Source organism: Ambystoma mexicanum, chromosome 12, assembly GCF_040938575.1.
Source record: "Ambystoma mexicanum isolate Mex_15411 chromosome 12, UKY_AmexF1_1, whole genome shotgun sequence".
Lineage (NCBI taxonomy): Eukaryota > Metazoa > Chordata > Amphibia > Caudata > Ambystomatidae > Ambystoma > Ambystoma mexicanum.
The window spans coordinates 551,421,478-551,444,132 of NC_090936.1; the positions used below are offsets into that span (position 1 = coordinate 551,421,478).

At 46.5% G+C, this 22,655-nt stretch overlaps 8 non-coding genes across 8 annotated transcripts; all 8 read right to left on the minus strand.

Annotated features, from left to right (window-relative positions):
- Positions 1 to 3,335: 3,335 nt before the first annotated feature.
- TRNAA-CGC (transfer RNA alanine (anticodon CGC)) lies at positions 3,336 to 3,407 on the minus strand. Its single transcript has one exon. It is a non-coding gene; the product is annotated as a tRNA-Ala (tRNA).
- A 2,402-nt stretch (positions 3,408 to 5,809) lies between these two features.
- Positions 5,810 to 5,881, minus strand: TRNAA-CGC (transfer RNA alanine (anticodon CGC)). Its single transcript has one exon. It is a non-coding gene; the product is annotated as a tRNA-Ala (tRNA).
- Positions 5,882 to 8,286: 2,405 nt separating this feature from the next.
- On the minus strand, positions 8,287 to 8,358 carry TRNAA-CGC (transfer RNA alanine (anticodon CGC)). Its single transcript has one exon. It is a non-coding gene; the product is annotated as a tRNA-Ala (tRNA).
- Positions 8,359 to 10,754: 2,396 nt separating this feature from the next.
- Positions 10,755 to 10,826, minus strand: TRNAA-CGC (transfer RNA alanine (anticodon CGC)). Its single transcript has one exon. It is a non-coding gene; the product is annotated as a tRNA-Ala (tRNA).
- Positions 10,827 to 13,228: 2,402 nt separating this feature from the next.
- TRNAA-CGC (transfer RNA alanine (anticodon CGC)) lies at positions 13,229 to 13,300 on the minus strand. The gene has a single exon. It is a non-coding gene; the product is annotated as a tRNA-Ala (tRNA).
- A 2,402-nt stretch (positions 13,301 to 15,702) lies between these two features.
- TRNAA-CGC (transfer RNA alanine (anticodon CGC)) lies at positions 15,703 to 15,774 on the minus strand. The gene has a single exon. It is a non-coding gene; the product is annotated as a tRNA-Ala (tRNA).
- Positions 15,775 to 18,175: 2,401 nt separating this feature from the next.
- On the minus strand, positions 18,176 to 18,247 carry TRNAA-CGC (transfer RNA alanine (anticodon CGC)). Its single transcript has one exon. It is a non-coding gene; the product is annotated as a tRNA-Ala (tRNA).
- Positions 18,248 to 20,642: 2,395 nt separating this feature from the next.
- Positions 20,643 to 20,714, minus strand: TRNAA-CGC (transfer RNA alanine (anticodon CGC)). Its single transcript has one exon. It is a non-coding gene; the product is annotated as a tRNA-Ala (tRNA).
- Between the last annotated feature and the right edge of the window lie 1,941 nt (positions 20,715 to 22,655).

Here is a 22,655-nt window from a genome sequence, read left to right on the forward strand (position 1 = left end):
CAGCAACAGGATTTAGTATGGCAAAAGACCACATCATCCTAATTCCCATGTACAGGAAAAAGCCCACACTTGAAGAAACATATCATATGGAGATGCCGGGATCAAACCTGTGGCCTCATACTTCCAAAGCAGGTGCTCTACCACTGAGTTACATCCCCGCTGCCAGCAAGGACCTATGAAATCTACCAGATGCTGGCTGGCTGCTTGGGACTAACAGCGCCCAGAACTGATGGTAACTGTCGAATTGGAGTTTCCAAATGGCGGACTTCATTTTAGAGCCACCTGTTTCTGGTTGTCCATAGAAACATGCAGAAAATCTGCCCCCCCCTGCAATCCCCCTGATCAACTAATGAAAAATATCAATATGTTCAAGGCTTTTGCTTTTAGAAGCCGGAGATAGGCCCCAGCAGCAGAGCTGGTAGGATATTCCAGCTCAAAACTAACAAGTTACAGAACCTGATCAACTTAGGTTGACAACAGAGGTACATCTGTGGCCACATCCAGTGAAAACAAATTATTTTTAAAGCTAGCCATCATATGCTACAAAGGTACAATGGTGGAGCTATACATTCGGAACCAAAACAATCGACTGAAAAGAAACGCAAGGCAATGCCAATCCTTTCACGATTCTGCACGGTTAAAACTGTGGTGTGATGGTACTCTCGTTGCATTTCTATTTGTAGTGATTGTGAAGGCATACAGGATGTTGACACTGGCAGGGACGCAAACCTCACTGATATATTACAGGCAGGTTTGCGATACGGGCACCAGCGTTTTCTCAGACAAATAGATATGAATGTCGATGATCCTATAATCATGGCCCGAGTTGCAGTGTGAAATACAAAATAACCGGGACAAAATCACACTGATGTTTATGCAAATGGAGATGCGGGACCTCATACATGCGAAGCATGCGCTCTACCACTGAGCTACATCTCCTCAGTGTGCGGTGAGTCTGTCCTGCAGACATCTTTTCCTGGGAGAATTCTTCTGGTCAAAGTATGCTGCCAACTGAAGCACTAGCAAAAGACCAGGGAAAACGGGAGCAAGACTGGAAAAGCACATGGTCACACTGAAGCAGTGTGCATTATGCTTCGCCATAAGAGATGACTTCCAGGGGAAGTATTCCACCAGAGGATTACCGTGCTCAAAGAGCCATCTAGTGGACAGAGACCATATGACAGTCAAAAAAAGGGAAACAATTGGAGATGCCAGGGATTGGACCCGGGGCCTCATACATGCAAAACAAGTGCTCTACCACTGAGCTACATCCCCTCGGTATGCAGTGTGTCTGTCCTGCAGACATAATTTTCAGGGAGAACTCTTCTGGTCAAAACATTCTGCCGAGTGAAGCACTAGCAAAAGAGCAGGGAAAACTGGAGCAAGAATGGAAAACCACATGGTCACACTGAAGCAGTGTGCATTTTGCTTCTCCATAAGAGATGACTTCCATGGGAAGATTTCCACCAGAGGATTACTGTGCTCAAAGGGCCATCTAGTGGATAGAGATCATTTGACAGTCAAAAAGAGAAACAAGTGGAAATGCCCCGGGTCCTCATACATGCAAAGCATGCGCTCTACAACTGAGCTACATCCCCGCTGAGAGGACACTTCCTCATCACACCTAAAAGCTTCAGGAGGGAGTGGGCTAAGTAAGGAAAGGGGTTTGCAGTAGTGCATATGAAAAAACATGACAACTGCCAAATTACATCTTACTACTTACAATGACAAAGTTAAAGCGCCAGGTCGATCTCATCACGTTGGTGCCTGAGACATCACATAATGTGACACGGCCATCTCGGATAGATGCCCCAGATTTGAGAAGTGTAGTTATGGAGAAAAAATAAATAAATAAATATATATATATATATATATATGTATGTCTTCAAACACCAAAAATGAGATAGCACCATTTCGCGCAGGAATTCCTCCAGCCGAAAGCCCACATATGTTGCTAGATAGACTGACACCTCTTTCAGATGTCCTTCTGTATTTGCTGGCTAGTGGAAAGCAACGTGGACCCACCACTCTATAGCTCTGCCGTCATGAGTGTCCCTAGCACACTCGGCAGATGTCGCTTCTCTAGGCAGACAAGCAGTGGAATTCTGCGGAAGGTCAATGGTGCTTCCATTGGTTTTGCCACTAGGCGATCCATTGCAGCCCTAGAATGAAGCATAACCCGCTGAATGCATTCAGGGTGTTCTGCGGTGGGAAAGGTCAGAGGGGGTGATAGTTGGTGAGCGTGCACAGCACCTCAGAATGATACCACTGCCTAGCAGGGGGACCGGTGGAGACACTATTCTCAGCCAATGCCCCTCTGTCTGAACGAGTCTGCTTTGTGTCATCCCGGTAAGAGATCAGGCTAACAGGCTTCCAATGAAAAAAGCAGACATCACACTGAAGCATGGTGCACCGTGCATGTCCACAATCATCGGCTCCAAAGAGAAGACGTTCAGCAACAGGATTTAGTATGGCAAAAGACCACATCATCCTAATTCCCAGGTACAGGAAAAAGCCCACACTTGAAGAAACATATCATATGGAGATGCCGGGGATCGAACCTGTGGCCTCATACTTCCAAAGCAGGTGCTCTACCACTGAGTTACATCCCCGCTGCCAGCAAAGACCTATGAAATCTACCAGATGCTGGCTGGCTGCTTGGGACTAACAGCGCCCAGAACTGATGGTAACTGTCGAATTGGAGTTTCCAAATGGCGGACTTCATTTTAGAGCCACCTGTTTCTGGTTGTCCATAGAAACATGCAGAAAATCTGCCCCCCCCTGCAATCCCCCTGATCAACTAATGAAAAATATCAATATGTTCAAGGCTTTTGCTTTTAGAAGCCGGAGATAGGCCCCAGCAGCAGAGCTGGTAGGATATTCCAGCTCAAAACTAACAAGTTACAGAACCTGATCAACTTAGGTTGACAACAGAGGTACATCTGTGGCCACATCCAGTGAAAACAAATTATTTTTAAAGCTAGCCATCATATGCTACAAAGGTACAATGGTGGAGCTATACATTCGGAACCAAAACAATCGACTGAAAAGAAACGCAAGGCAATGCCAATCCTTTCACGATTCTGCACGGTTAAAACTGTGGTGTGATGGTACTCTCGTTGCATTTCTATTTGTAGTGATTGTGAAGGCATACAGGATGTTGACACTGGCAGGGACGCAAACCTCACTGATATATTACAGGCAGGTTTGCGATACGGGCACCAGCGTTTTCTCAGACAAATAGATATGAATGTCGATGATCCTATAATCATGGCCCGAGTTGCAGTGTGAAATACAAAATAACCGGGACAAAATCACACTGATGTTTATGCAAATGGAGATGCCGGGGATTGAACCCGGGACCTCATACATGCGAAGCATGCGCTCTACCACTGAGCTACATCCCCTCGGTGTGCGGGGAGTCTGTCCTGCAGACATCTTTTCCTGGGAGAATTCTTCTGGTCAAAGTATGCTGCCAACTGAAGCACTAGCAAAAGACCAGGGAAAACGGGAGCAAGACTGGAAAAGCACATGGTCACACTGAAGCAGTGTGCATTATGCTTCTCCATAAGAGATGACTTCCAGGGGAAGTATTCCACCAGAGGATTACCGTGCTCAAAGAGCCATCTAGTGGACAGAGACCATATGACAGTCAAAAAAAGGGAAACAATTGGAGATGCCAGGGATTGGACCCGGGGCCTCATACATGCAAAACAAGTGCTCTACCACTGAGCTACATCCCCTCGGTATGCAGTGTGTCTGTCCTGCAGACATAATTTTCAGGGAGAACTCTTCTGGTCAAAACATTCTGCCGAGTGAAGCACTAGCAAAAGAGCAGGGAAAACTGGAGCAAGAATGGAAAACCACATGGTCACACTGAAGCAGTGTGCATTTTGCTTCTCCATAAGAGATGACTTCCAGGGGAAGATTTCCACCAGAGGATTACTGTGCTCAAAGGGCCATCTAGTGGATAGAGATCATTTGACAGTCAAAAAGAGAAACAAGTGGAAATGCCCCGGGTCCTCATACATGCAAAGCATGCGCTCTACAACTGAGCTACATCCCCGCTGAGAGGACACTTCCTCATCACACCTAAAAGCTTCAGGAGGGAGTGGGCTAAGTAAGGAAAGGGGTTTGCAGTAGTGCATATGAAAAAACATGACAACTGCCAAATTACATCTTACTACTTACAATGACAAAGTTAAAGCGCCAGGTCGATCTCATCACGTTGGTGCCTGAGACATCACATAATGTGACACGGCCATCTCGGATAGATGCCCCAGATTTGAGAAGTGTAGTTATGGAGAAAAAATAAATAAATATATATATATATATATATATATATATATATGTATGTCTTCAAACACCAAAAATGAGATATCACCATTTCGCGCAGGAATTCCTCCAGCCGAAAGCCCACATATGTTGCTAGATAGACTGACACCTCTTTCAGATGTCCTTCTGTATTTGCTGGCTAGTGGAAAGCAACGTGGACCCACCACTCTATAGCTCTGCCGTCATGAGTGTCCCTAGCACACTCGGCAGATGTCGCTTCTCTAGGCAGACAAGCAGTGGAATTCTGCGGAAGGTCAATGGTGCTTCCATTGGTTTTGCCACTAGGCGATCCATTGCAGCCCTAGAATGAAGCATAACCCGCTGAATGCATTCAGGGTGTTCTGCGGTGGGAAAGGTCAGAGGGGGTGATAGTTGGTGAGCGTGCACAGCACCTCAGAATGATACCACTGCCTAGCAGGGGGACCGGTGGAGACACTATTCTCAGCCAATGCCCCTCTGTCTGAACGAGTCTGCTTTGTGTCATCCCGGTAAGAGATCAGGCTAACAGGCTTCCAATGAAAAAAGCAGACATCACACTGAAGCATGGTGCACCGTGCATGTCCACAATCATCGGCTCCAAAGAGAAGACGTTCAGCAACAGGATTTAGTATGGCAAAAGACCACATCATCCTAATTCCCAGGTACAGGAAAAAGCCCACACTTGAAGAAACATATCATATGGAGATGCCGGGGATCGAACCTGTGGCCTCATACTTCCAGAGCAGGTGCTCTACCACTGAGTTACATCCCCGCTGCCAGCAAAGACCTATGAAATCTACCAGATGCTGGCTGGCTGCTTGGGACTAACAGCGCCCAGAACTGATGGTAACTGTCGAATTGGAGTTTCCAAATGGCGGACTTCATTTTAGAGCCACCTGTTTCTGGTTGTCCATAGAAACATGCAGAAAATCTGCCCCCCCCTGCAATCCCCCTGATCAACTAATGAAAAATATCAATATGTTCAAGGCTTTTGCTTTTAGAAGCCGGAGATAGGCCCCAGCAGCAGAGCTGGTAGGATATTCCAGCTCAAAACTAACAAGTTACAGAACCTGATCAACTTAGGTTGACAACAGAGGTACATCTGTGGCCACATCCAGTGAAAACAAATTATTTTTAAAGCTAGCCATCATATGCTACAAAGGTACAATGGTGGAGCTATACATTCGGAACCAAAACAATCGACTGAAAAGAAACGCAAGGCAATGCCAATCCTTTCACGATTCTGCACGGTTAAAACTGTGGTGTGATGGTACTCTCGTTGCATTTCTATTTGTAGTGATTGTGAAGGCATACAGGATGTTGACACTGGCAGGGACGCAAACCTCACTGATATATTACAGGCAGGTTTGCGATACGGGCACCAGCGTTTTCTCAGACAAATAGATATGAATGTCGACGATCCTATAATCATGGCCCGAGTTGCAGTGTGAAATACAAAATAACCGGGACAAAATCACACTGATGTTTATGCAAATGGAGATGCCGGGGATTGAACCCGGGACCTCATACATGCGAAGCATGCGCTCTACCACTGAGCTACATCCCCTCGGTGTGCGGGGAGTCTGTCCTGCAGACATCTTTTCCTGGGAGAATTCTTCTGGTCAAAGTATGCTGCCAACTGAAGCACTAGCAAAAGACCAGGGAAAACGGGAGCAAGACTGGAAAAGCACATGGTCACACTGAAGCAGTGTGCATTATGCTTCTCCATAAGAGATGACTTCCAGGGGAAGTATTCCACCAGAGGATTACCGTGCTCAAAGAGCCATCTAGTGGACAGAGACCATATGACAGTCAAAAAAAGGGAAACAATTGGAGATGCCAGGGATTGGACCCGGGGCCTCATACATGCAAAACAAGTGCTCTACCACTGAGCTACATCCCCTCGGTATGCAGTGTGTCTGTCCTGCAGACATAATTTTCAGGGAGAACTCTTCTGGTCAAAACATTCTGCCGAGTGAAGCACTAGCAAAAGAGCAGGGAAAACTGGAGCAAGAATGGAAAACCACATGGTCACACTGAAGCAGTGTGCATTTTGCTTCTCCATAAGAGATGACTTCCAGGGGAAGATTTCCACCAGAGGATTACTGTGCTCAAAGGGCCATCTAGTGGATAGAGATCATTTGACAGTCAAAAAGAGAAACAAGTGGAAATGCCCCGGGTCCTCATACATGCAAAGCATGCGCTCTACAACTGAGCTACATCCCCGCTGAGAGGACACTTCCTCATCACACCTAAAAGCTTCAGGAGGGAGTGGGCTAAGTAAGGAAAGGGGTTTGCAGTAGTGCATATGAAAAAACATGACAACTGCCAAATTACATCTTACTACTTACAATGACAAAGTTAAAGCGCCAGGTCGATCTCATCACGTTGGTGCCTGAGACATCACATAATGTGACACGGCCATCTCGGATAGATGCCCCAGATTTGAGAAGTGTAGTTATGGAGAAAAAATAAATAAATATATATATATATATATATATATATATATATATATGTATGTCTTCAAACACCAAAAATGAGATAGCACCATTTCGCGCAGGAAGTCCTCCAGCCGAAAGCCCACAAATGTTGCTAGATAGACTGACACCTCTTTCGGATGTCCTTCTGTATTTGCTGGCTAGTGGAAAGCAACGTGGACCCACCACTCTATAGCTCTGCCGTCATGAGTGTCCCTAGCACACTCGGCAAATGTCGCTTCTCTAGGCAGACAAGCAGTGGAATTCTGCGGAAGGTCAATGGTGCTTCCATTGGTTTTGCCACTAGGCGATCCATTGCAGCCCTAGAATGAAGCATAACCCGCTGAATGCATTCAGGGTGTTCTGCGGTGGGAAAGGTCAGAGGGGGTGATAGTTGGTGAGCGTGCACAGCACCTCAGAATGATACCACTGCCTAGCAGGGGGACCGGTGGAGACACTATTCTCAGCCAATGCCCCTCTGTCTGAACGAGTCTGCTTTGTGTCATCCCGGTAAGAGATCAGGCTAACAGGCTTCCAATGAAAAAAGCAGACATCACACTGAAGCATGGTGCACCGTGCATGTCCACAATCATCGGCTCCAAAGAGAAGACGTTCAGCAACAGGATTTAGTATGGCAAAAGACCACATCATCCTAATTCCCATGTACAGGAAAAAGCCCACACTTGAAGAAACATATCATATGGAGATGCCGGGATCAAACCTGTGGCCTCATACTTCCAAAGCAGGTGCTCTACCACTGAGTTACATCCCCGCTGCCAGCAAGGACCTATGAAATCTACCAGATGCTGGCTGGCTGCTTGGGACTAACAGCGCCCAGAACTGATGGTAACTGTCGAATTGGAGTTTCCAAATGGCGGACTTCATTTTAGAGCCACCTGTTTCTGGTTGTCCATAGAAACATGCAGAAAATCTGCCCCCCCCTGCAATCCCCCTGATCAACTAATGAAAAATATCAATATGTTCAAGGCTTTTGCTTTTAGAAGCCGGAGATAGGCCCCAGCAGCAGAGCTGGTAGGATATTCCAGCTCAAAACTAACAAGTTACAGAACCTGATCAACTTAGGTTGACAACAGAGGTACATCTGTGGCCACATCCAGTGAAAACAAATTATTTTTAAAGCTAGCCATCATATGCTACAAAGGTACAATGGTGGAGCTATACATTCGGAACCAAAACAATCGACTGAAAAGAAACGCAAGGCAATGCCAATCCTTTCACGATTCTGCACGGTTAAAACTGTGGTGTGATGGTACTCTCGTTGCATTTCTATTTGTAGTGATTGTGAAGGCATACAGGATGTTGACACTGGCAGGGACGCAAACCTCACTGATATATTACAGGCAGGTTTGCGATACGGGCACCAGCGTTTTCTCAGACAAATAGATATGAATGTCGATGATCCTATAATCATGGCCCGAGTTGCAGTGTGAAATACAAAATAACCGGGACAAAATCACACTGATGTTTATGCAAATGGAGATGCCGGGGATTGAACCCGGGACCTCATACATGCGAAGCATGCGCTCTACCACTGAGCTACATCTCCTCAGTGTGCGGTGAGTCTGTCCTGCAGACATCTTTTCCTGGGAGAATTCTTCTGGTCAAAGTATGCTGCCAACTGAAGCACTAGCAAAAGACCAGGGAAAACGGGAGCAAGACTGGAAAAGCACATGGTCACACTGAAGCAGTGTGCATTATGCTTCGCCATAAGAGATGACTTCCAGGGGAAGTATTCCACCAGAGGATTACCGTGCTCAAAGAGCCATCTAGTGGACAGAGACCATATGACAGTCAAAAAAAGGGAAACAATTGGAGATGCCAGGGATTGGACCCGGGGCCTCATACATGCAAAACAAGTGCTCTACCACTGAGCTACATCCCCTCGGTATGCAGTGTGTCTGTCCTGCAGACATAATTTTCAGGGAGAACTCTTCTGGTCAAAACATTCTGCCGAGTGAAGCACTAGCAAAAGAGCAGGGAAAACTGGAGCAAGAATGGAAAACCACATGGTCACACTGAAGCAGTGTGCATTTTGCTTCTCCATAAGAGATGACTTCCATGGGAAGATTTCCACCAGAGGATTACTGTGCTCAAAGGGCCATCTAGTGGATAGAGATCATTTGACAGTCAAAAAGAGAAACAAGTGGAAATGCCCCGGGTCCTCATACATGCAAAGCATGCGCTCTACAACTGAGCTACATCCCCGCTGAGAGGACACTTCCTCATCACACCTAAAAGCTTCAGGAGGGAGTGGGCTAAGTAAGGAAAGGGGTTTGCAGTAGTGCATATGAAAAAACATGACAACTGCCAAATTACATCTTACTACTTACAATGACAAAGTTAAAGCGCCAGGTCGATCTCATCACGTTGGTGCCTGAGACATCACATAATGTGACACGGCCATCTCGGATAGATGCCCCAGATTTGAGAAGTGTAGTTATGGAGAAAAAATAAATAAATAAATATATATATATATATATATATGTATGTCTTCAAACACCAAAAATGAGATAGCACCATTTCGCGCAGGAATTCCTCCAGCCGAAAGCCCACATATGTTGCTAGATAGACTGACACCTCTTTCAGATGTCCTTCTGTATTTGCTGGCTAGTGGAAAGCAACGTGGACCCGCCACTCTATAGCTCTGCCGTCATGAGTGTCCCTAGCACACTCGGCAGATGTCGCTTCTCTAGGCAGACAAGCAGTGGAATTCTGCGGAAGGTCAATGGTGCTTCCATTGGTTTTGCCACTAGGCGATCCATTGCAGCCCTAGAATGAAGCATAACCCGCTGAATGCATTCAGGGTGTTCTGCGGTGGGAAAGGTCAGAGGGGGTGATAGTTGGTGAGCGTGCACAGCACCTCAGAATGATACCACTGCCTAGCAGGGGGACCGGTGGAGACACTATTCTCAGCCAATGCCCCTCTGTCTGAACGAGTCTGCTTTGTGTCATCCCGGTAAGAGATCAGGCTAACAGGCTTCCAATGAAAAAAGCAGACATCACACTGAAGCATGGTGCACCGTGCATGTCCACAATCATCGGCTCCAAAGAGAAGACGTTCAGCAACAGGATTTAGTATGGCAAAAGACCACATCATCCTAATTCCCAGGTACAGGAAAAAGCCCACACTTGAAGAAACATATCATATGGAGATGCCGGGGATCGAACCTGTGGCCTCATACTTCCAAAGCAGGTGCTCTACCACTGAGTTACATCCCCGCTGCCAGCAAAGACCTATGAAATCTACCAGATGCTGGCTGGCTGCTTGGGACTAACAGCGCCCAGAACTGATGGTAACTGTCGAATTGGAGTTTCCAAATGGCGGACTTCATTTTAGAGCCACCTGTTTCTGGTTGTCCATAGAAACATGCAGAAAATCTGCCCCCCCCTGCAATCCCCCTGATCAACTAATGAAAAATATCAATATGTTCAAGGCTTTTGCTTTTAGAAGCCGGAGATAGGCCCCAGCAGCAGAGCTGGTAGGATATTCCAGCTCAAAACGAACAAGTTACAGAACCTGATCAACTTAGGTTGACAACAGAGGTACATCTGTGGCCACATCCAGTGAAAACAAATTATTTTTAAAGCTAGCCATCATATGCTACAAAGGTACAATGGTGGAGCTATACATTCGGAACCAAAACAATCGACTGAAAAGAAACGCAAGGCAATGCCAATCCTTTCACGATTCTGCACGGTTACAACTGTGGTGTGATGGTACTCTCGTTGCATTTCTATTTGTAGTGATTGTGAAGGCATACAGGATGTTGACACTGGCAGGGACGCAAACCTCACTGATATATTACAGGCAGGTTTGCGATACGGGCACCAGCGTTTTCTCAGACAAATAGATATGAATGTCGATGATCCTATAATCATGGCCCGAGTTGCAGTGTGAAATACAAAATAACCGGGACAAAATCACACTGATGTTTATGCAAATGGAGATGCCGGGGATTGAACCCGGGACCTCATACATGCGAAGCATGCGCTCTACCACTGAGCTACATCCCCTCGGTGTGCGGGGAGTCTGTCCTGCAGACATCTTTTCCTGGGAGAATTCTTCTGGTCAAAGTATGCTGCCAACTGAAGCACTAGCAAAAGACCAGGGAAAACGGGAGCAAGACTGGAAAAGCACATGGTCACACTGAAGCAGTGTGCATTATGCTTCTCCATAAGAGATGACTTCCAGGGGAAGTATTCCACCAGAGGATTACCGTGCTCAAAGAGCCATCTAGTGGACAGAGACCATATGACAGTCAAAAAAAGGGAAACAATTGGAGATGCCAGGGATTGGACCCGGGGCCTCATACATGCAAAACAAGTGCTCTACCACTGAGCTACATCCCCTCGGTATGCAGTGTGTCTGTCCTGCAGACATAATTTTCAGGGAGAACTCTTCTGGTCAAAACATTCTGCCGAGTGAAGCACTAGCAAAAGAGCAGGGAAAACTGGAGCAAGAATGGAAAACCACATGGTCACACTGAAGCAGTGTGCATTTTGCTTCTCCATAAGAGATGACTTCCAGGGGAAGATTTCCACCAGAGGATTACTGTGCTCAAAGGGCCATCTAGTGGATAGAGATCATTTGACAGTCAAAAAGAGAAACAAGTGGAAATGCCCCGGGTCCTCATACATGCAAAGCATGCGCTCTACAACTGAGCTACATCCCCGCTGAGAGGACACTTCCTCATCACACCTAAAAGCTTCAGGAGGGAGTGGGCTAAGTAAGGAAAGGGGTTTGCAGTAGTGCATATGAAAAAACATGACAACTGCCAAATTACATCTTACTACTTACAATGACAAAGTTAAAGCGCCAGGTCGATCTCATCACGTTGGTGCCTGAGACATCACATAATGTGACACGGCCATCTCGGATAGATGCCCCAGATTTGAGAAGTGTAGTTATGGAGAAAAAATAAATAAATATATATATATATATATATATATATATATATGTATGTCTTCAAACACCAAAAATGAGATATCACCATTTCGCGCAGGAATTCCTCCAGCCGAAAGCCCACATATGTTGCTAGATAGACTGACACCTCTTTCAGATGTCCTTCTGTATTTGCTGGCTAGTGGAAAGCAACGTGGACCCACCACTCTATAGCTCTGCCGTCATGAGTGTCCCTAGCACACTCGGCAGATGTCGCTTCTCTAGGCAGACAAGCAGTGGAATTCTGCGGAAGGTCAATGGTGCTTCCATTGGTTTTGCCACTAGGCGATCCATTGCAGCCCTAGAATGAAGCATAACCCGCTGAATGCATTCAGGGTGTTCTGCGGTGGGAAAGGTCAGAGGGGGTGATAGTTGGTGAGCGTGCACAGCACCTCAGAATGATACCACTGCCTAGCAGGGGGACCGGTGGAGACACTATTCTCAGCCAATGCCCCTCTGTCTGAACGAGTCTGCTTTGTGTCATCCCGGTAAGAGATCAGGCTAACAGGCTTCCAATGAAAAAAGCAGACATCACACTGAAGCATGGTGCACCGTGCATGTCCACAATCATCGGCTCCAAAGAGAAGACGTTCAGCAACAGGATTTAGTATGGCAAAAGACCACATCATCCTAATTCCCAGGTACAGGAAAAAGCCCACACTTGAAGAAACATATCATATGGAGATGCCGGGGATCGAACCTGTGGCCTCATACTTCCAGAGCAGGTGCTCTACCACTGAGTTACATCCCCGCTGCCAGCAAAGACCTATGAAATCTACCAGATGCTGGCTGGCTGCTTGGGACTAACAGCGCCCAGAACTGATGGTAACTGTCGAATTGGAGTTTCCAAATGGCGGACTTCATTTTAGAGCCACCTGTTTCTGGTTGTCCATAGAAACATGCAGAAAATCTGCCCCCCCCTGCAATCCCCCTGATCAACTAATGAAAAATATCAATATGTTCAAGGCTTTTGCTTTTAGAAGCCGGAGATAGGCCCCAGCAGCAGAGCTGGTAGGATATTCCAGCTCAAAACTAACAAGTTACAGAACCTGATCAACTTAGGTTGACAACAGAGGTACATCTGTGGCCACATCCAGTGAAAACAAATTATTTTTAAAGCTAGCCATCATATGCTACAAAGGTACAATGGTGGAGCTATACATTCGGAACCAAAACAATCGACTGAAAAGAAACGCAAGGCAATGCCAATCCTTTCACGATTCTGCACGGTTAAAACTGTGGTGTGATGGTACTCTCGTTGCATTTCTATTTGTAGTGATTGTGAAGGCATACAGGATGTTGACACTGGCAGGGACGCAAACCTCACTGATATATTACAGGCAGGTTTGCGATACGGGCACCAGCGTTTTCTCAGACAAATAGATATGAATGTCGACGATCCTATAATCATGGCCCGAGTTGCAGTGTGAAATACAAAATAACCGGGACAAAATCACACTGATGTTTATGCAAATGGAGATGCCGGGGATTGAACCCGGGACCTCATACATGCGAAGCATGCGCTCTACCACTGAGCTACATCCCCTCGGTGTGCGGGGAGTCTGTCCTGCAGACATCTTTTCCTGGGAGAATTCTTCTGGTCAAAGTATGCTGCCAACTGAAGCACTAGCAAAAGACCAGGGAAAACGGGAGCAAGACTGGAAAAGCACATGGTCACACTGAAGCAGTGTGCATTATGCTTCTCCATAAGAGATGACTTCCAGGGGAAGTATTCCACCAGAGGATTACCGTGCTCAAAGAGCCATCTAGTGGACAGAGACCATATGACAGTCAAAAAAAGGGAAACAATTGGAGATGCCAGGGATTGGACCCGGGGCCTCATACATGCAAAACAAGTGCTCTACCACTGAGCTACATCCCCTCGGTATGCAGTGTGTCTGTCCTGCAGACATAATTTTCAGGGAGAACTCTTCTGGTCAAAACATTCTGCCGAGTGAAGCACTAGCAAAAGAGCAGGGAAAACTGGAGCAAGAATGGAAAACCACATGGTCACACTGAAGCAGTGTGCATTTTGCTTCTCCATAAGAGATGACTTCCAGGGGAAGATTTCCACCAGAGGATTACTGTGCTCAAAGGGCCATCTAGTGGATAGAGATCATTTGACAGTCAAAAAGAGAAACAAGTGGAAATGCCCCGGGTCCTCATACATGCAAAGCATGCGCTCTACAACTGAGCTACATCCCCGCTGAGAGGACACTTCCTCATCACACCTAAAAGCTTCAGGAGGGAGTGGGCTAAGTAAGGAAAGGGGTTTGCAGTAGTGCATATGAAAAAACATGACAACTGCCAAATTACATCTTACTACTTACAATGACAAAGTTAAAGCGCCAGGTCGATCTCATCACGTTGGTGCCTGAGACATCACATAATGTGACACGGCCATCTCGGATAGATGCCCCAGATTTGAGAAGTGTAGTTATGGAGAAAAAATAAATAATATATATATATATATATATATATATATATATATGTATGTCTTCAAACACCAAAAATGAGATAGCACCATTTCGCGCAGGAATTCCTCCAGCCGAAAGCCCACATATGTTGCTAGATAGACTGACACCTCTTTCAGATGTCCTTCTGTATTTGCTGGCTAGTGGAAAGCAACGTGGACCCACCACTCTATAGCTCTGCCGTCATGAGTGTCCCTAGCACACTCGGCAGATGTCGCTTCTCTAGGCAGACAAGCAGTGGAATTCTGCGGAAGGTCAATGGTGCTTCCATTGGTTTTGCCACTAGGCGATCCATTGCAGCCCTAGAATGAAGCATAACCCGCTGAATGCATTCAGGGTGTTCTGCGGTGGGAAAGGTCAGAGGGGGTGATAGTTGGTGAGCGTGCACAGCACCTCAGAATGATACCACTGCCTAGCAGGGGGACCGGTGGAGACACTATTCTCAGCCAATGCCCCTCTGTCTGAACGAGTCTGCTTTGTGTCATCCCGGTAAGAGATCAGGCTAACAGGCTTCCAATGAAAAAAGCAGACATCACACTGAAGCATGGTGCACCGTGCATGTCCACAATCATCGGCTCCAAAGAGAAGACGTTCAGCAACAGGATTTAGTATGGCAAAAGACCACATCATCCTAATTCCCATGTACAGGAAAAAGCCCACACTTGAAGAAACATATCATATGGAGATGCCGGGGATCGAACCTGTGGCCTCATACTTCCAAAGCAGGTGCTCTACCACTGAGTTACATCCCCGCTGCCAGCAAGGACCTATGAAATCTACCAGATGCTGGCTGGCTGCTTGGGACTAACAGCGCCCAGAACTGATGGTAACTGTCGAATTGGAGTTTCCAAATGGCGGACTTCATTTTAGAGCCACCTGTTTCTGTTGTCCATAGAAACATGCAGAAAAGCTGCCCCCCCCTGCAATCCCCCTGATCAACTAATGAAAAATATCAATATGTTCAAGGCTTTTGCTTTTAGAAGCCGGAGATAGGCCCCAGCAGCAGAGCTGGTAGGATATTCCAGCTCAAAACTAACAAGTTACAGAACCTGATCAACTTAGGTTGACAACAGAGGTACATCTGTGGCCACATCCAGTGAAAACAAATTATTTTTAAAGCTAGCCATCATATGCTACAAAGGTACAATGGTGGAGCTATCCATTCGGAACCAAAACAATCGACTGAAAAGAAACGCAATGCAATGCCAATCCTTTCACGATTCTGCACGGTTAAAACTGTGGTGTGATGGTACTCTCTTTGCATTTCTATTTGTAGTGATTGTGAAGGCATACAGGATGTTGACACTGGCAGGGACGCAAACCTCACTGATATATTACAGGCAGGTTTGCGATACGGGCACCAGCGTTTTCTCAGACAAATAGATATGAATGTCGATGATCCTATAATCATGGCCCGAGTTGCAGTGTGAAATACAAAATAACCGGGACAAAATCACACTGATGTTTATGCAAATGGAGATGCCGGGGATTGAACCCGGGACCTCATACATGCGAAGCATGCGCTCTACCACTGAGCTACATCCCCTCGGTGTGCGGTGAGTCTGTCCTGCAGACATCTTTTCCTGGGAGAATTCTTCCGGTCAAAGTATGCTGCCAACTGAAGCACTAGCAAAAGACCAGGGAAAACGGGAGCAAGACTGGAAAAGCACATGGTCACACTGAAGCAGTGTGCATTATGCTTCTCCATAAGAGATGACTTCCAGGGGAAGTATTCCACCAGAGGATTACCGTGCTCAAAGAGCCATCTAGTGGACAGAGACCATATGACAGTCAAAAAAAGGGAAACAATTGGAGATGCCAGGGATTGGACCCGGGGCCTCATACATGCAAAACAAGTGCTCTACCACTGAGCTACATCCCCTCGGTATGCAGTGTGTCTGTCCTGCAGACATAATTTTCAGGGAGAACTCTTCTGGTCAAAACATTCTGCCGAGTGAAGCACTAGCAAAAGAGCAGGGAAAACTGGAGCAAGAATGGAAAACCACATGGTCACACTGAAGCAGTGTGCATTTTGCTTCTCCATAAGAGATGACTTCCAGGGGAAGATTTCCACCAGAGGATTACTGTGCTCAAAGGGCCATCTAGTGGATAGAGATCATTTGACAGTCAAAAAGAGAAACAAGTGGAAATGCCCCGGGTCCTCATACATGCAAAGCATGCGCTCTACAACTGAGCTACATCCCCGCTGAGAGGACACTTCCTCATCACACCTAAAAGCTTCAGGAGGGAGTGGGCTAAGTAAGGAAAGGGGTTTGCAGTAGTGCATATGAAAAAACATGACAACTGCCAAATTACATCTTACTACTTACAATGACAAAGTTAAAGCGCCAGGTCGATCTCATCACGTTGGTGCCTGAGACATCACATAATGTGACACGGCCATCTCGGATAGATGCCCCAGATTTGAGAAGTGTAGTTATGGAGAAAAAATAAATAAATATATATATATATATATATATATATATATATGTATGTCTTCAAACACCAAAAATGAGATAGCACCATTTCGCGCAGGAATTCCTCCAGCCGAAAGCCCACATATGTTGCTAGATAGACTGACACCTCTTTCAGATGTCCTTCTGTATTTGCTGGCTAGTGGAAAGCAACGTGGACCCACCACTCTATAGCTCTGCCGTCATGAGTGTCCCTAGCACACTCGGCAGATGTCGCTTCTCTAGGCAGACAAGCAGTGGAATTCTGCGGAAGGTCAATGGTGCTTCCATTGGTTTTGCCACTAGGCGATCCATTGCAGCCCTAGAATGAAGCATAACCCGCTGAATGCATTCAGGGTGTTCTGCGGTGGGAAAGGTCAGAGGGGGTGATAGTTGGTGAGCGTGCACAGCACCTCAGAATGATACCACTGCCTAGCAGGGGGACCGGTGGAGACACTATTCTCAGCCAATGCCCCTCTGTCTGAACGAGTCTGCTTTGTGTCATCCCGGTAAGAGATCAGGCTAACAGGCTTCCAATGAAAAAAGCAGACATCACACTGAAGCATGGTGCACCGTGCATGTCCACAATCATCGGCTCCAAAGAGAAGACGTTCAGCAACAGGATTTAGTATGGCAAAAGACCACATCATCCTAATTCCCATGTACAGGAAAAAGCCCACACTTGAAGAAACATATCATATGGAGATGCCGGGGATCGAACCTGTGGCCTCATACTTCCAAAGCAGGTGCTCTACCACTGAGTTACATCCCCGCTGCCAGCAAGGACCTATGAAATCTACCAGATGCTGGCTGGCTGCTTGGGACTAACAGCGCCCAGAACTGATGGTAACTGTCGAATTGGAGTTTCCAAATGGCGGACTTCATTTTAGAGCCACCTGTTTCTGTTGTCCATAGAAACATGCAGAAAAGCTGCCCCCCCCTGCAATCCCCCTGATCAACTAATGAAAAATATCAATATGTTCAAGGCTTTTGCTTTTAGAAGCCGGAGATAGGCCCCAGCAGCAGAGCTGGTAGGATATTCCAGCTCAAAACTAACAAGTTACAGAACCTGATCAACTTAGGTTGACAACAGAGGTACATCTGTGGCCACATCCAGTGAAAACAAATTATTTTTAAAGCTAGCCATCATATGCTACAAAGGTACAATGGTGGAGCTATCCATTCGGAACCAAAACAATCGACTGAAAAGAAACGCAATGCAATGCCAATCCTTTCACGATTCTGCACGGTTAAAACTGTGGTGTGATGGTACTCTCTTTGCATTTCTATTTGTAGTGATTGTGAAGGCATACAGGATGTTGACACTGGCAGGGACGCAAACCTCACTGATATATTACAGGCAGGTTTGCGATACGGGCACCAGCGTTTTCTCAGACAAATAGATATGAATGTCGATGATCCTATAATCATGGCCCGAGTTGCAGTGTGAAATACAAAATAACCGGGACAAAATCACACTGATGTTTATGCAAATGGAGATGCCGGGGATTGAACCCGGGACCTCATACATGCGAAGCATGCGCTCTACCACTGAGCTACATCCCCTCGGTGTGCGGTGAGTCTGTCCTGCAGACATCTTTTCCTGGGAGAATTCTTCCGGTCAAAGTATGCTGCCAACTGAAGCACTAGCAAAAGACCAGGGAAAACGGGAGCAAGACTGGAAAAGCACATGGTCACACTGAAGCAGTGTGCATTATGCTTCTCCATAAGAGATGACTTCCAGGGGAAGTATTCCACCAGAGGATTACCGTGCTCAAAGAGCCATCTAGTGGACAGAGACCATATGACAGTCAAAAAAAGGGAAACAATTGGAGATGCCAGGGATTGGACCCGGGGCCTCATACATGCAAAACAAGTGCTCTACCACTGAGCTACATCCCCTCGGTATGCAGTGTGTCTGTCCTGCAGACATAATTTTCAGGGAGAACTCTTCTGGTCAAAACATTCTGCCGAGTGAAGCACTAGCAAAAGAGCAGGGAAAACTGGAGCAAGAATGGAAAACCACATGGTCACACTGAAGCAGTGTGCATTTTGCTTCTCCATAAGAGATGACTTCCAGGGGAAGATTTCCACCAGAGGATTACTGTGCTCAAAGGGCCATCTAGTGGATAGAGATCATTTGACAGTCAAAAAGAGAAACAAGTGGAAATGCCCCGGGTCCTCATACATGCAAAGCATGCGCTCTACAACTGAGCTACATCCCCGCTGAGAGGACACTTCCTCATCACACCTAAAAGCTTCAGGAGGGAGTGGGCTAAGTAAGGAAAGGGGTTTGCAGTAGTGCATATGAAAAAACATGACAACTGCCAAATTACATCTTACTACTTACAATGACAAAGTTAAAGCGCCAGGTCGATCTCATCACGTTGGTGCCTGAGACATCACATAATGTGACACGGCCATCTCGGATAGATGCCCCAGATTTGAGAAGTGTAGTTATGGAGAAAAAATAAATAAATATATATATATATATATATATGTATGTCTTCAAACACCAAAAATGAGATAGCACCATTTCGCGCAGGAATTCCTCCAGCCGAAAGCCCACAAATGTTGCTAGATAGACTGACACCTCTTTCGGATGTCCTTCTGTATTTGCTGGCTAGTGGAAAGCAACGTGGACCCACCACTCTATAGCTCTGCCGTCATGAGTGTCCCTAGCACACTCGGCAGATGTCGCTTCTCTAGGCAGACAAGCAGTGGAATTCTGCGGAAGGTCAATGGTGCTTCCATTGGTTTTGCCACTAGGCGATCCATTGCAGCCCTAGAATGAAGCATAACCCGCTGAATGCATTCAGGGTGTTCTGCGGTGGGAAAGGTCAGAGGGGGTGATAGTTGGTGAGCGTGCACAGCACCTCAGAATGATACCACTGCCTAGCAGGGGGACCGGTGGAGACACTATTCTCAGCCAATGCCCCTCTGTCTGAACGAGTCTGCTTTGTGTCATCCCGGTAAGAGATCAGGCTAACAGGCTTCCAATGAAAAAAGCAGACATCACACTGAAGCATGGTGCACCGTGCATGTCCACAATCATCGGCTCCAAAGAGAAGACGTTCAGCAACAGGATTTAGCATGGCAAAAGACCACATCATCCTAATTCCCATGTACAGGAAAAAAGCCCACACTTGAAGAAACATATCATATGGAGATGCCGGGGATCGAACCTGTGGCCTCATACTTCCAAAGCAGGTGCTCTACCACTGAGTTACTTCCCCGCTGCCAGCAAGGACCTATGAAATCTACCAGATGCTGGCTGGCTGCTTGGGACTAACAGCGCCCAGAACTGATGGTAACTGTCGAATTGGAGTTTCCAAATGGCGGACTTCATTTTACAGCCACCTGTTTCTGGTTGTCCATAGAAACATGCAGAAAAGCTGCCCCCCCCCCCTGCAATCCCCCTGATCAACTAATGAAAAATATCAATATGTTCAAGGCTTTTGCTTTTAGAAGCCGGAGATAGGCCCCAGCAGCAGAGCTGGTAGGATATTCCAGCTCAAAACTAACAAGTTACAGAACCTGATCAACTTAGGTTGACAACAGAGGTACATCTGTGGCCACATCCAGTGAAAACAAATTATTTTTAAAGCTAGCCATCATATGCTACAAAGGTACAATGGTGGAGCTATACATTCGGAACCAAAACAATCGACTGAAAAGAAACGCAAGGCAATGCCAATCCTTTCACGATTCTGCACGGTTAAAACTGTGGTGTGATGGTACTCTCTTTGCATTTCTATTTGTAGTGATTGTGAAGGCATACAGGATGTTGACACTGGCAGGGACGCAAACCTCACTGATATATTACAGGCAGGTTTGCGATACGGGCACCAGCGTTTTCTCAGACAAATAGATATGAATGTCGATGATCCTATAATCATGGCCCGAGTTGCAGTGTGAAATACAAAATAACCGGGACAAAATCACACTGATGTTCATGAAATGGAGATGCCGGGGATTGAACCCGGGACCTCACACATGCGAAGCATGCGCTCTACCACTGAGCTACATCCCCTCGGTGTGCGGTGAGTCTGTCCTGCAGACATCTTTTCCTGGGAGAATTCTTCCAGTCAAAGTATGCTGCCAACTGAAGCACTAGCAATAGACCAGGGAAAACGGGAGCAAGACTGGAAAAGCACATGGTCACACTGAAGCAGTGTGCATTATGCTTCTCCATAAGAGATGACTTCCAGGGGAAGTATTCCACCAGAGGATTACCGTGCACAAAGAGCCATCTAGTGGACAGAGACCATATGACAGTCAAAAAAAGGGAAACAATTGGAGATGCCAGGGATTGGACCCGGGGCCTCATACATGCAAAACAAATGCTCTACCACTGAGCTACATCCCCTCGGTATGCAGTGTGTCTGTCCTGCAGACATAATTTTCAGGGAGAACTCTTCTGGTCAAAACATTCTGCCGCGTGAAGCACTAGCAAAAGAGCAGGGAAAACTGGAGCAAGAATGGAAAACCACATGGTCACACTGAAGCAGTGTGCATTTTGCTTCTCCATAAGAGATGACTTCCAGGGGAAGATTTCCACCAGAGGATTACTGTGCTCAAAGGGCCATCTAGTGGATAGAGATCATTTGACAGTCAAAAAGAGAAACAAGTGGAAATGCCCCGGGTCCTCATACATGCAAAGCATGCGCTCTACAACTGAGCTACATCCCCGCTGAGAGGACACTTCCTCATCACACCTAAAAGCTTCAGGAGGGAGTGGGCTAAGTAAGGAAAGGGGTTTGCAGTAGTGCATATGAAAAAACATGACAACTGCCAAATTACATCTTACTACTTACAATGACAAAGTTAAAGCGCCAGGTCGATCTCATCACGTTGGTGCCTGAGACATCACATAATGTGACACGGCCATCTCGGATAGATGCCCCAGATTTGAGAAGTGTAGTTATGGAGAAAAAATAAATAAATATATATATATATATATATATATATATATATATATATATATATATGTATGTCTTCAAACACCAAAAATGAGATAGCACCATTTCGCGCAGGAATTCCTCCAGCCGAAAGCAGGCAAATGTTGCTAGATAGACTGACACCTCTTTCGGATGTCCTTCTGTATTTGCTGGCTAGTGGAAAGCAACGTGGACCCACCACTCTATAGCTCTGCCGTCATGAGTGTCCCTAGCACACTCGGCAGATGTCGCTTCTCTAGGCAGACAAGCAGTGGAATTCTGCGGAAGGTCAATGGTGCTTCCATTGGTTTTGCCACTAGGCGATCCATTGCAGCCCTAGAATGAAGCATAACCCGCTGAATGCATTCAGGGTGTTCTGCGGTGGGAAAGGTCAGAGGGGGTGATAGTTGGTGAGCGTGCACAGCACCTCAGAATGATACCACTGCCTAGCATGGGGACCGGTGGAGACACTATTCTCAGCCAATGCCCCTCTGTCTGAACGAGTCTGCTTTGTGTCATCCCGGTAAGAGATCAGGCTAACAGGCTTCCAATGAAAAAAGCAGACATCACACTGAAGCATGGTGCACCGTGCATGTCCACAATCATCGGCTCCAAAGAGAAGACGTTCAGCAACAGGATTTGGTATGGCAAAAGACCACATCATCCTAATTCCCATGTACAGGAAAAAGCCCACACTTGAAGAAACATATCATATGGAGATGCCGGGGATCGAACCTGTGGCCTCACACTTCCAAAGCAGGTGCTCTACCACTGAGTTACATCCCCGCTGCCAGCAAGGACCTATGAAATCTACCGGATGCTGGCTGGCTGCTTGGGACTAACAGCGCCCAGAACTGATGGTAACTGTCGAATTGGAGTTTCCAAATGGCGGACTTCATTTTAGAGCCACCTGTTTCTGGTTGTCCATAGAAACATGCAGAAAAGCTGCCCCCCCTGCAATCCCCCTGATCAACTAATGAAAAATATCAATATGTTCAAGGCTTTTGCTTTTAGAAGCCGGAGATAGGCCCCAG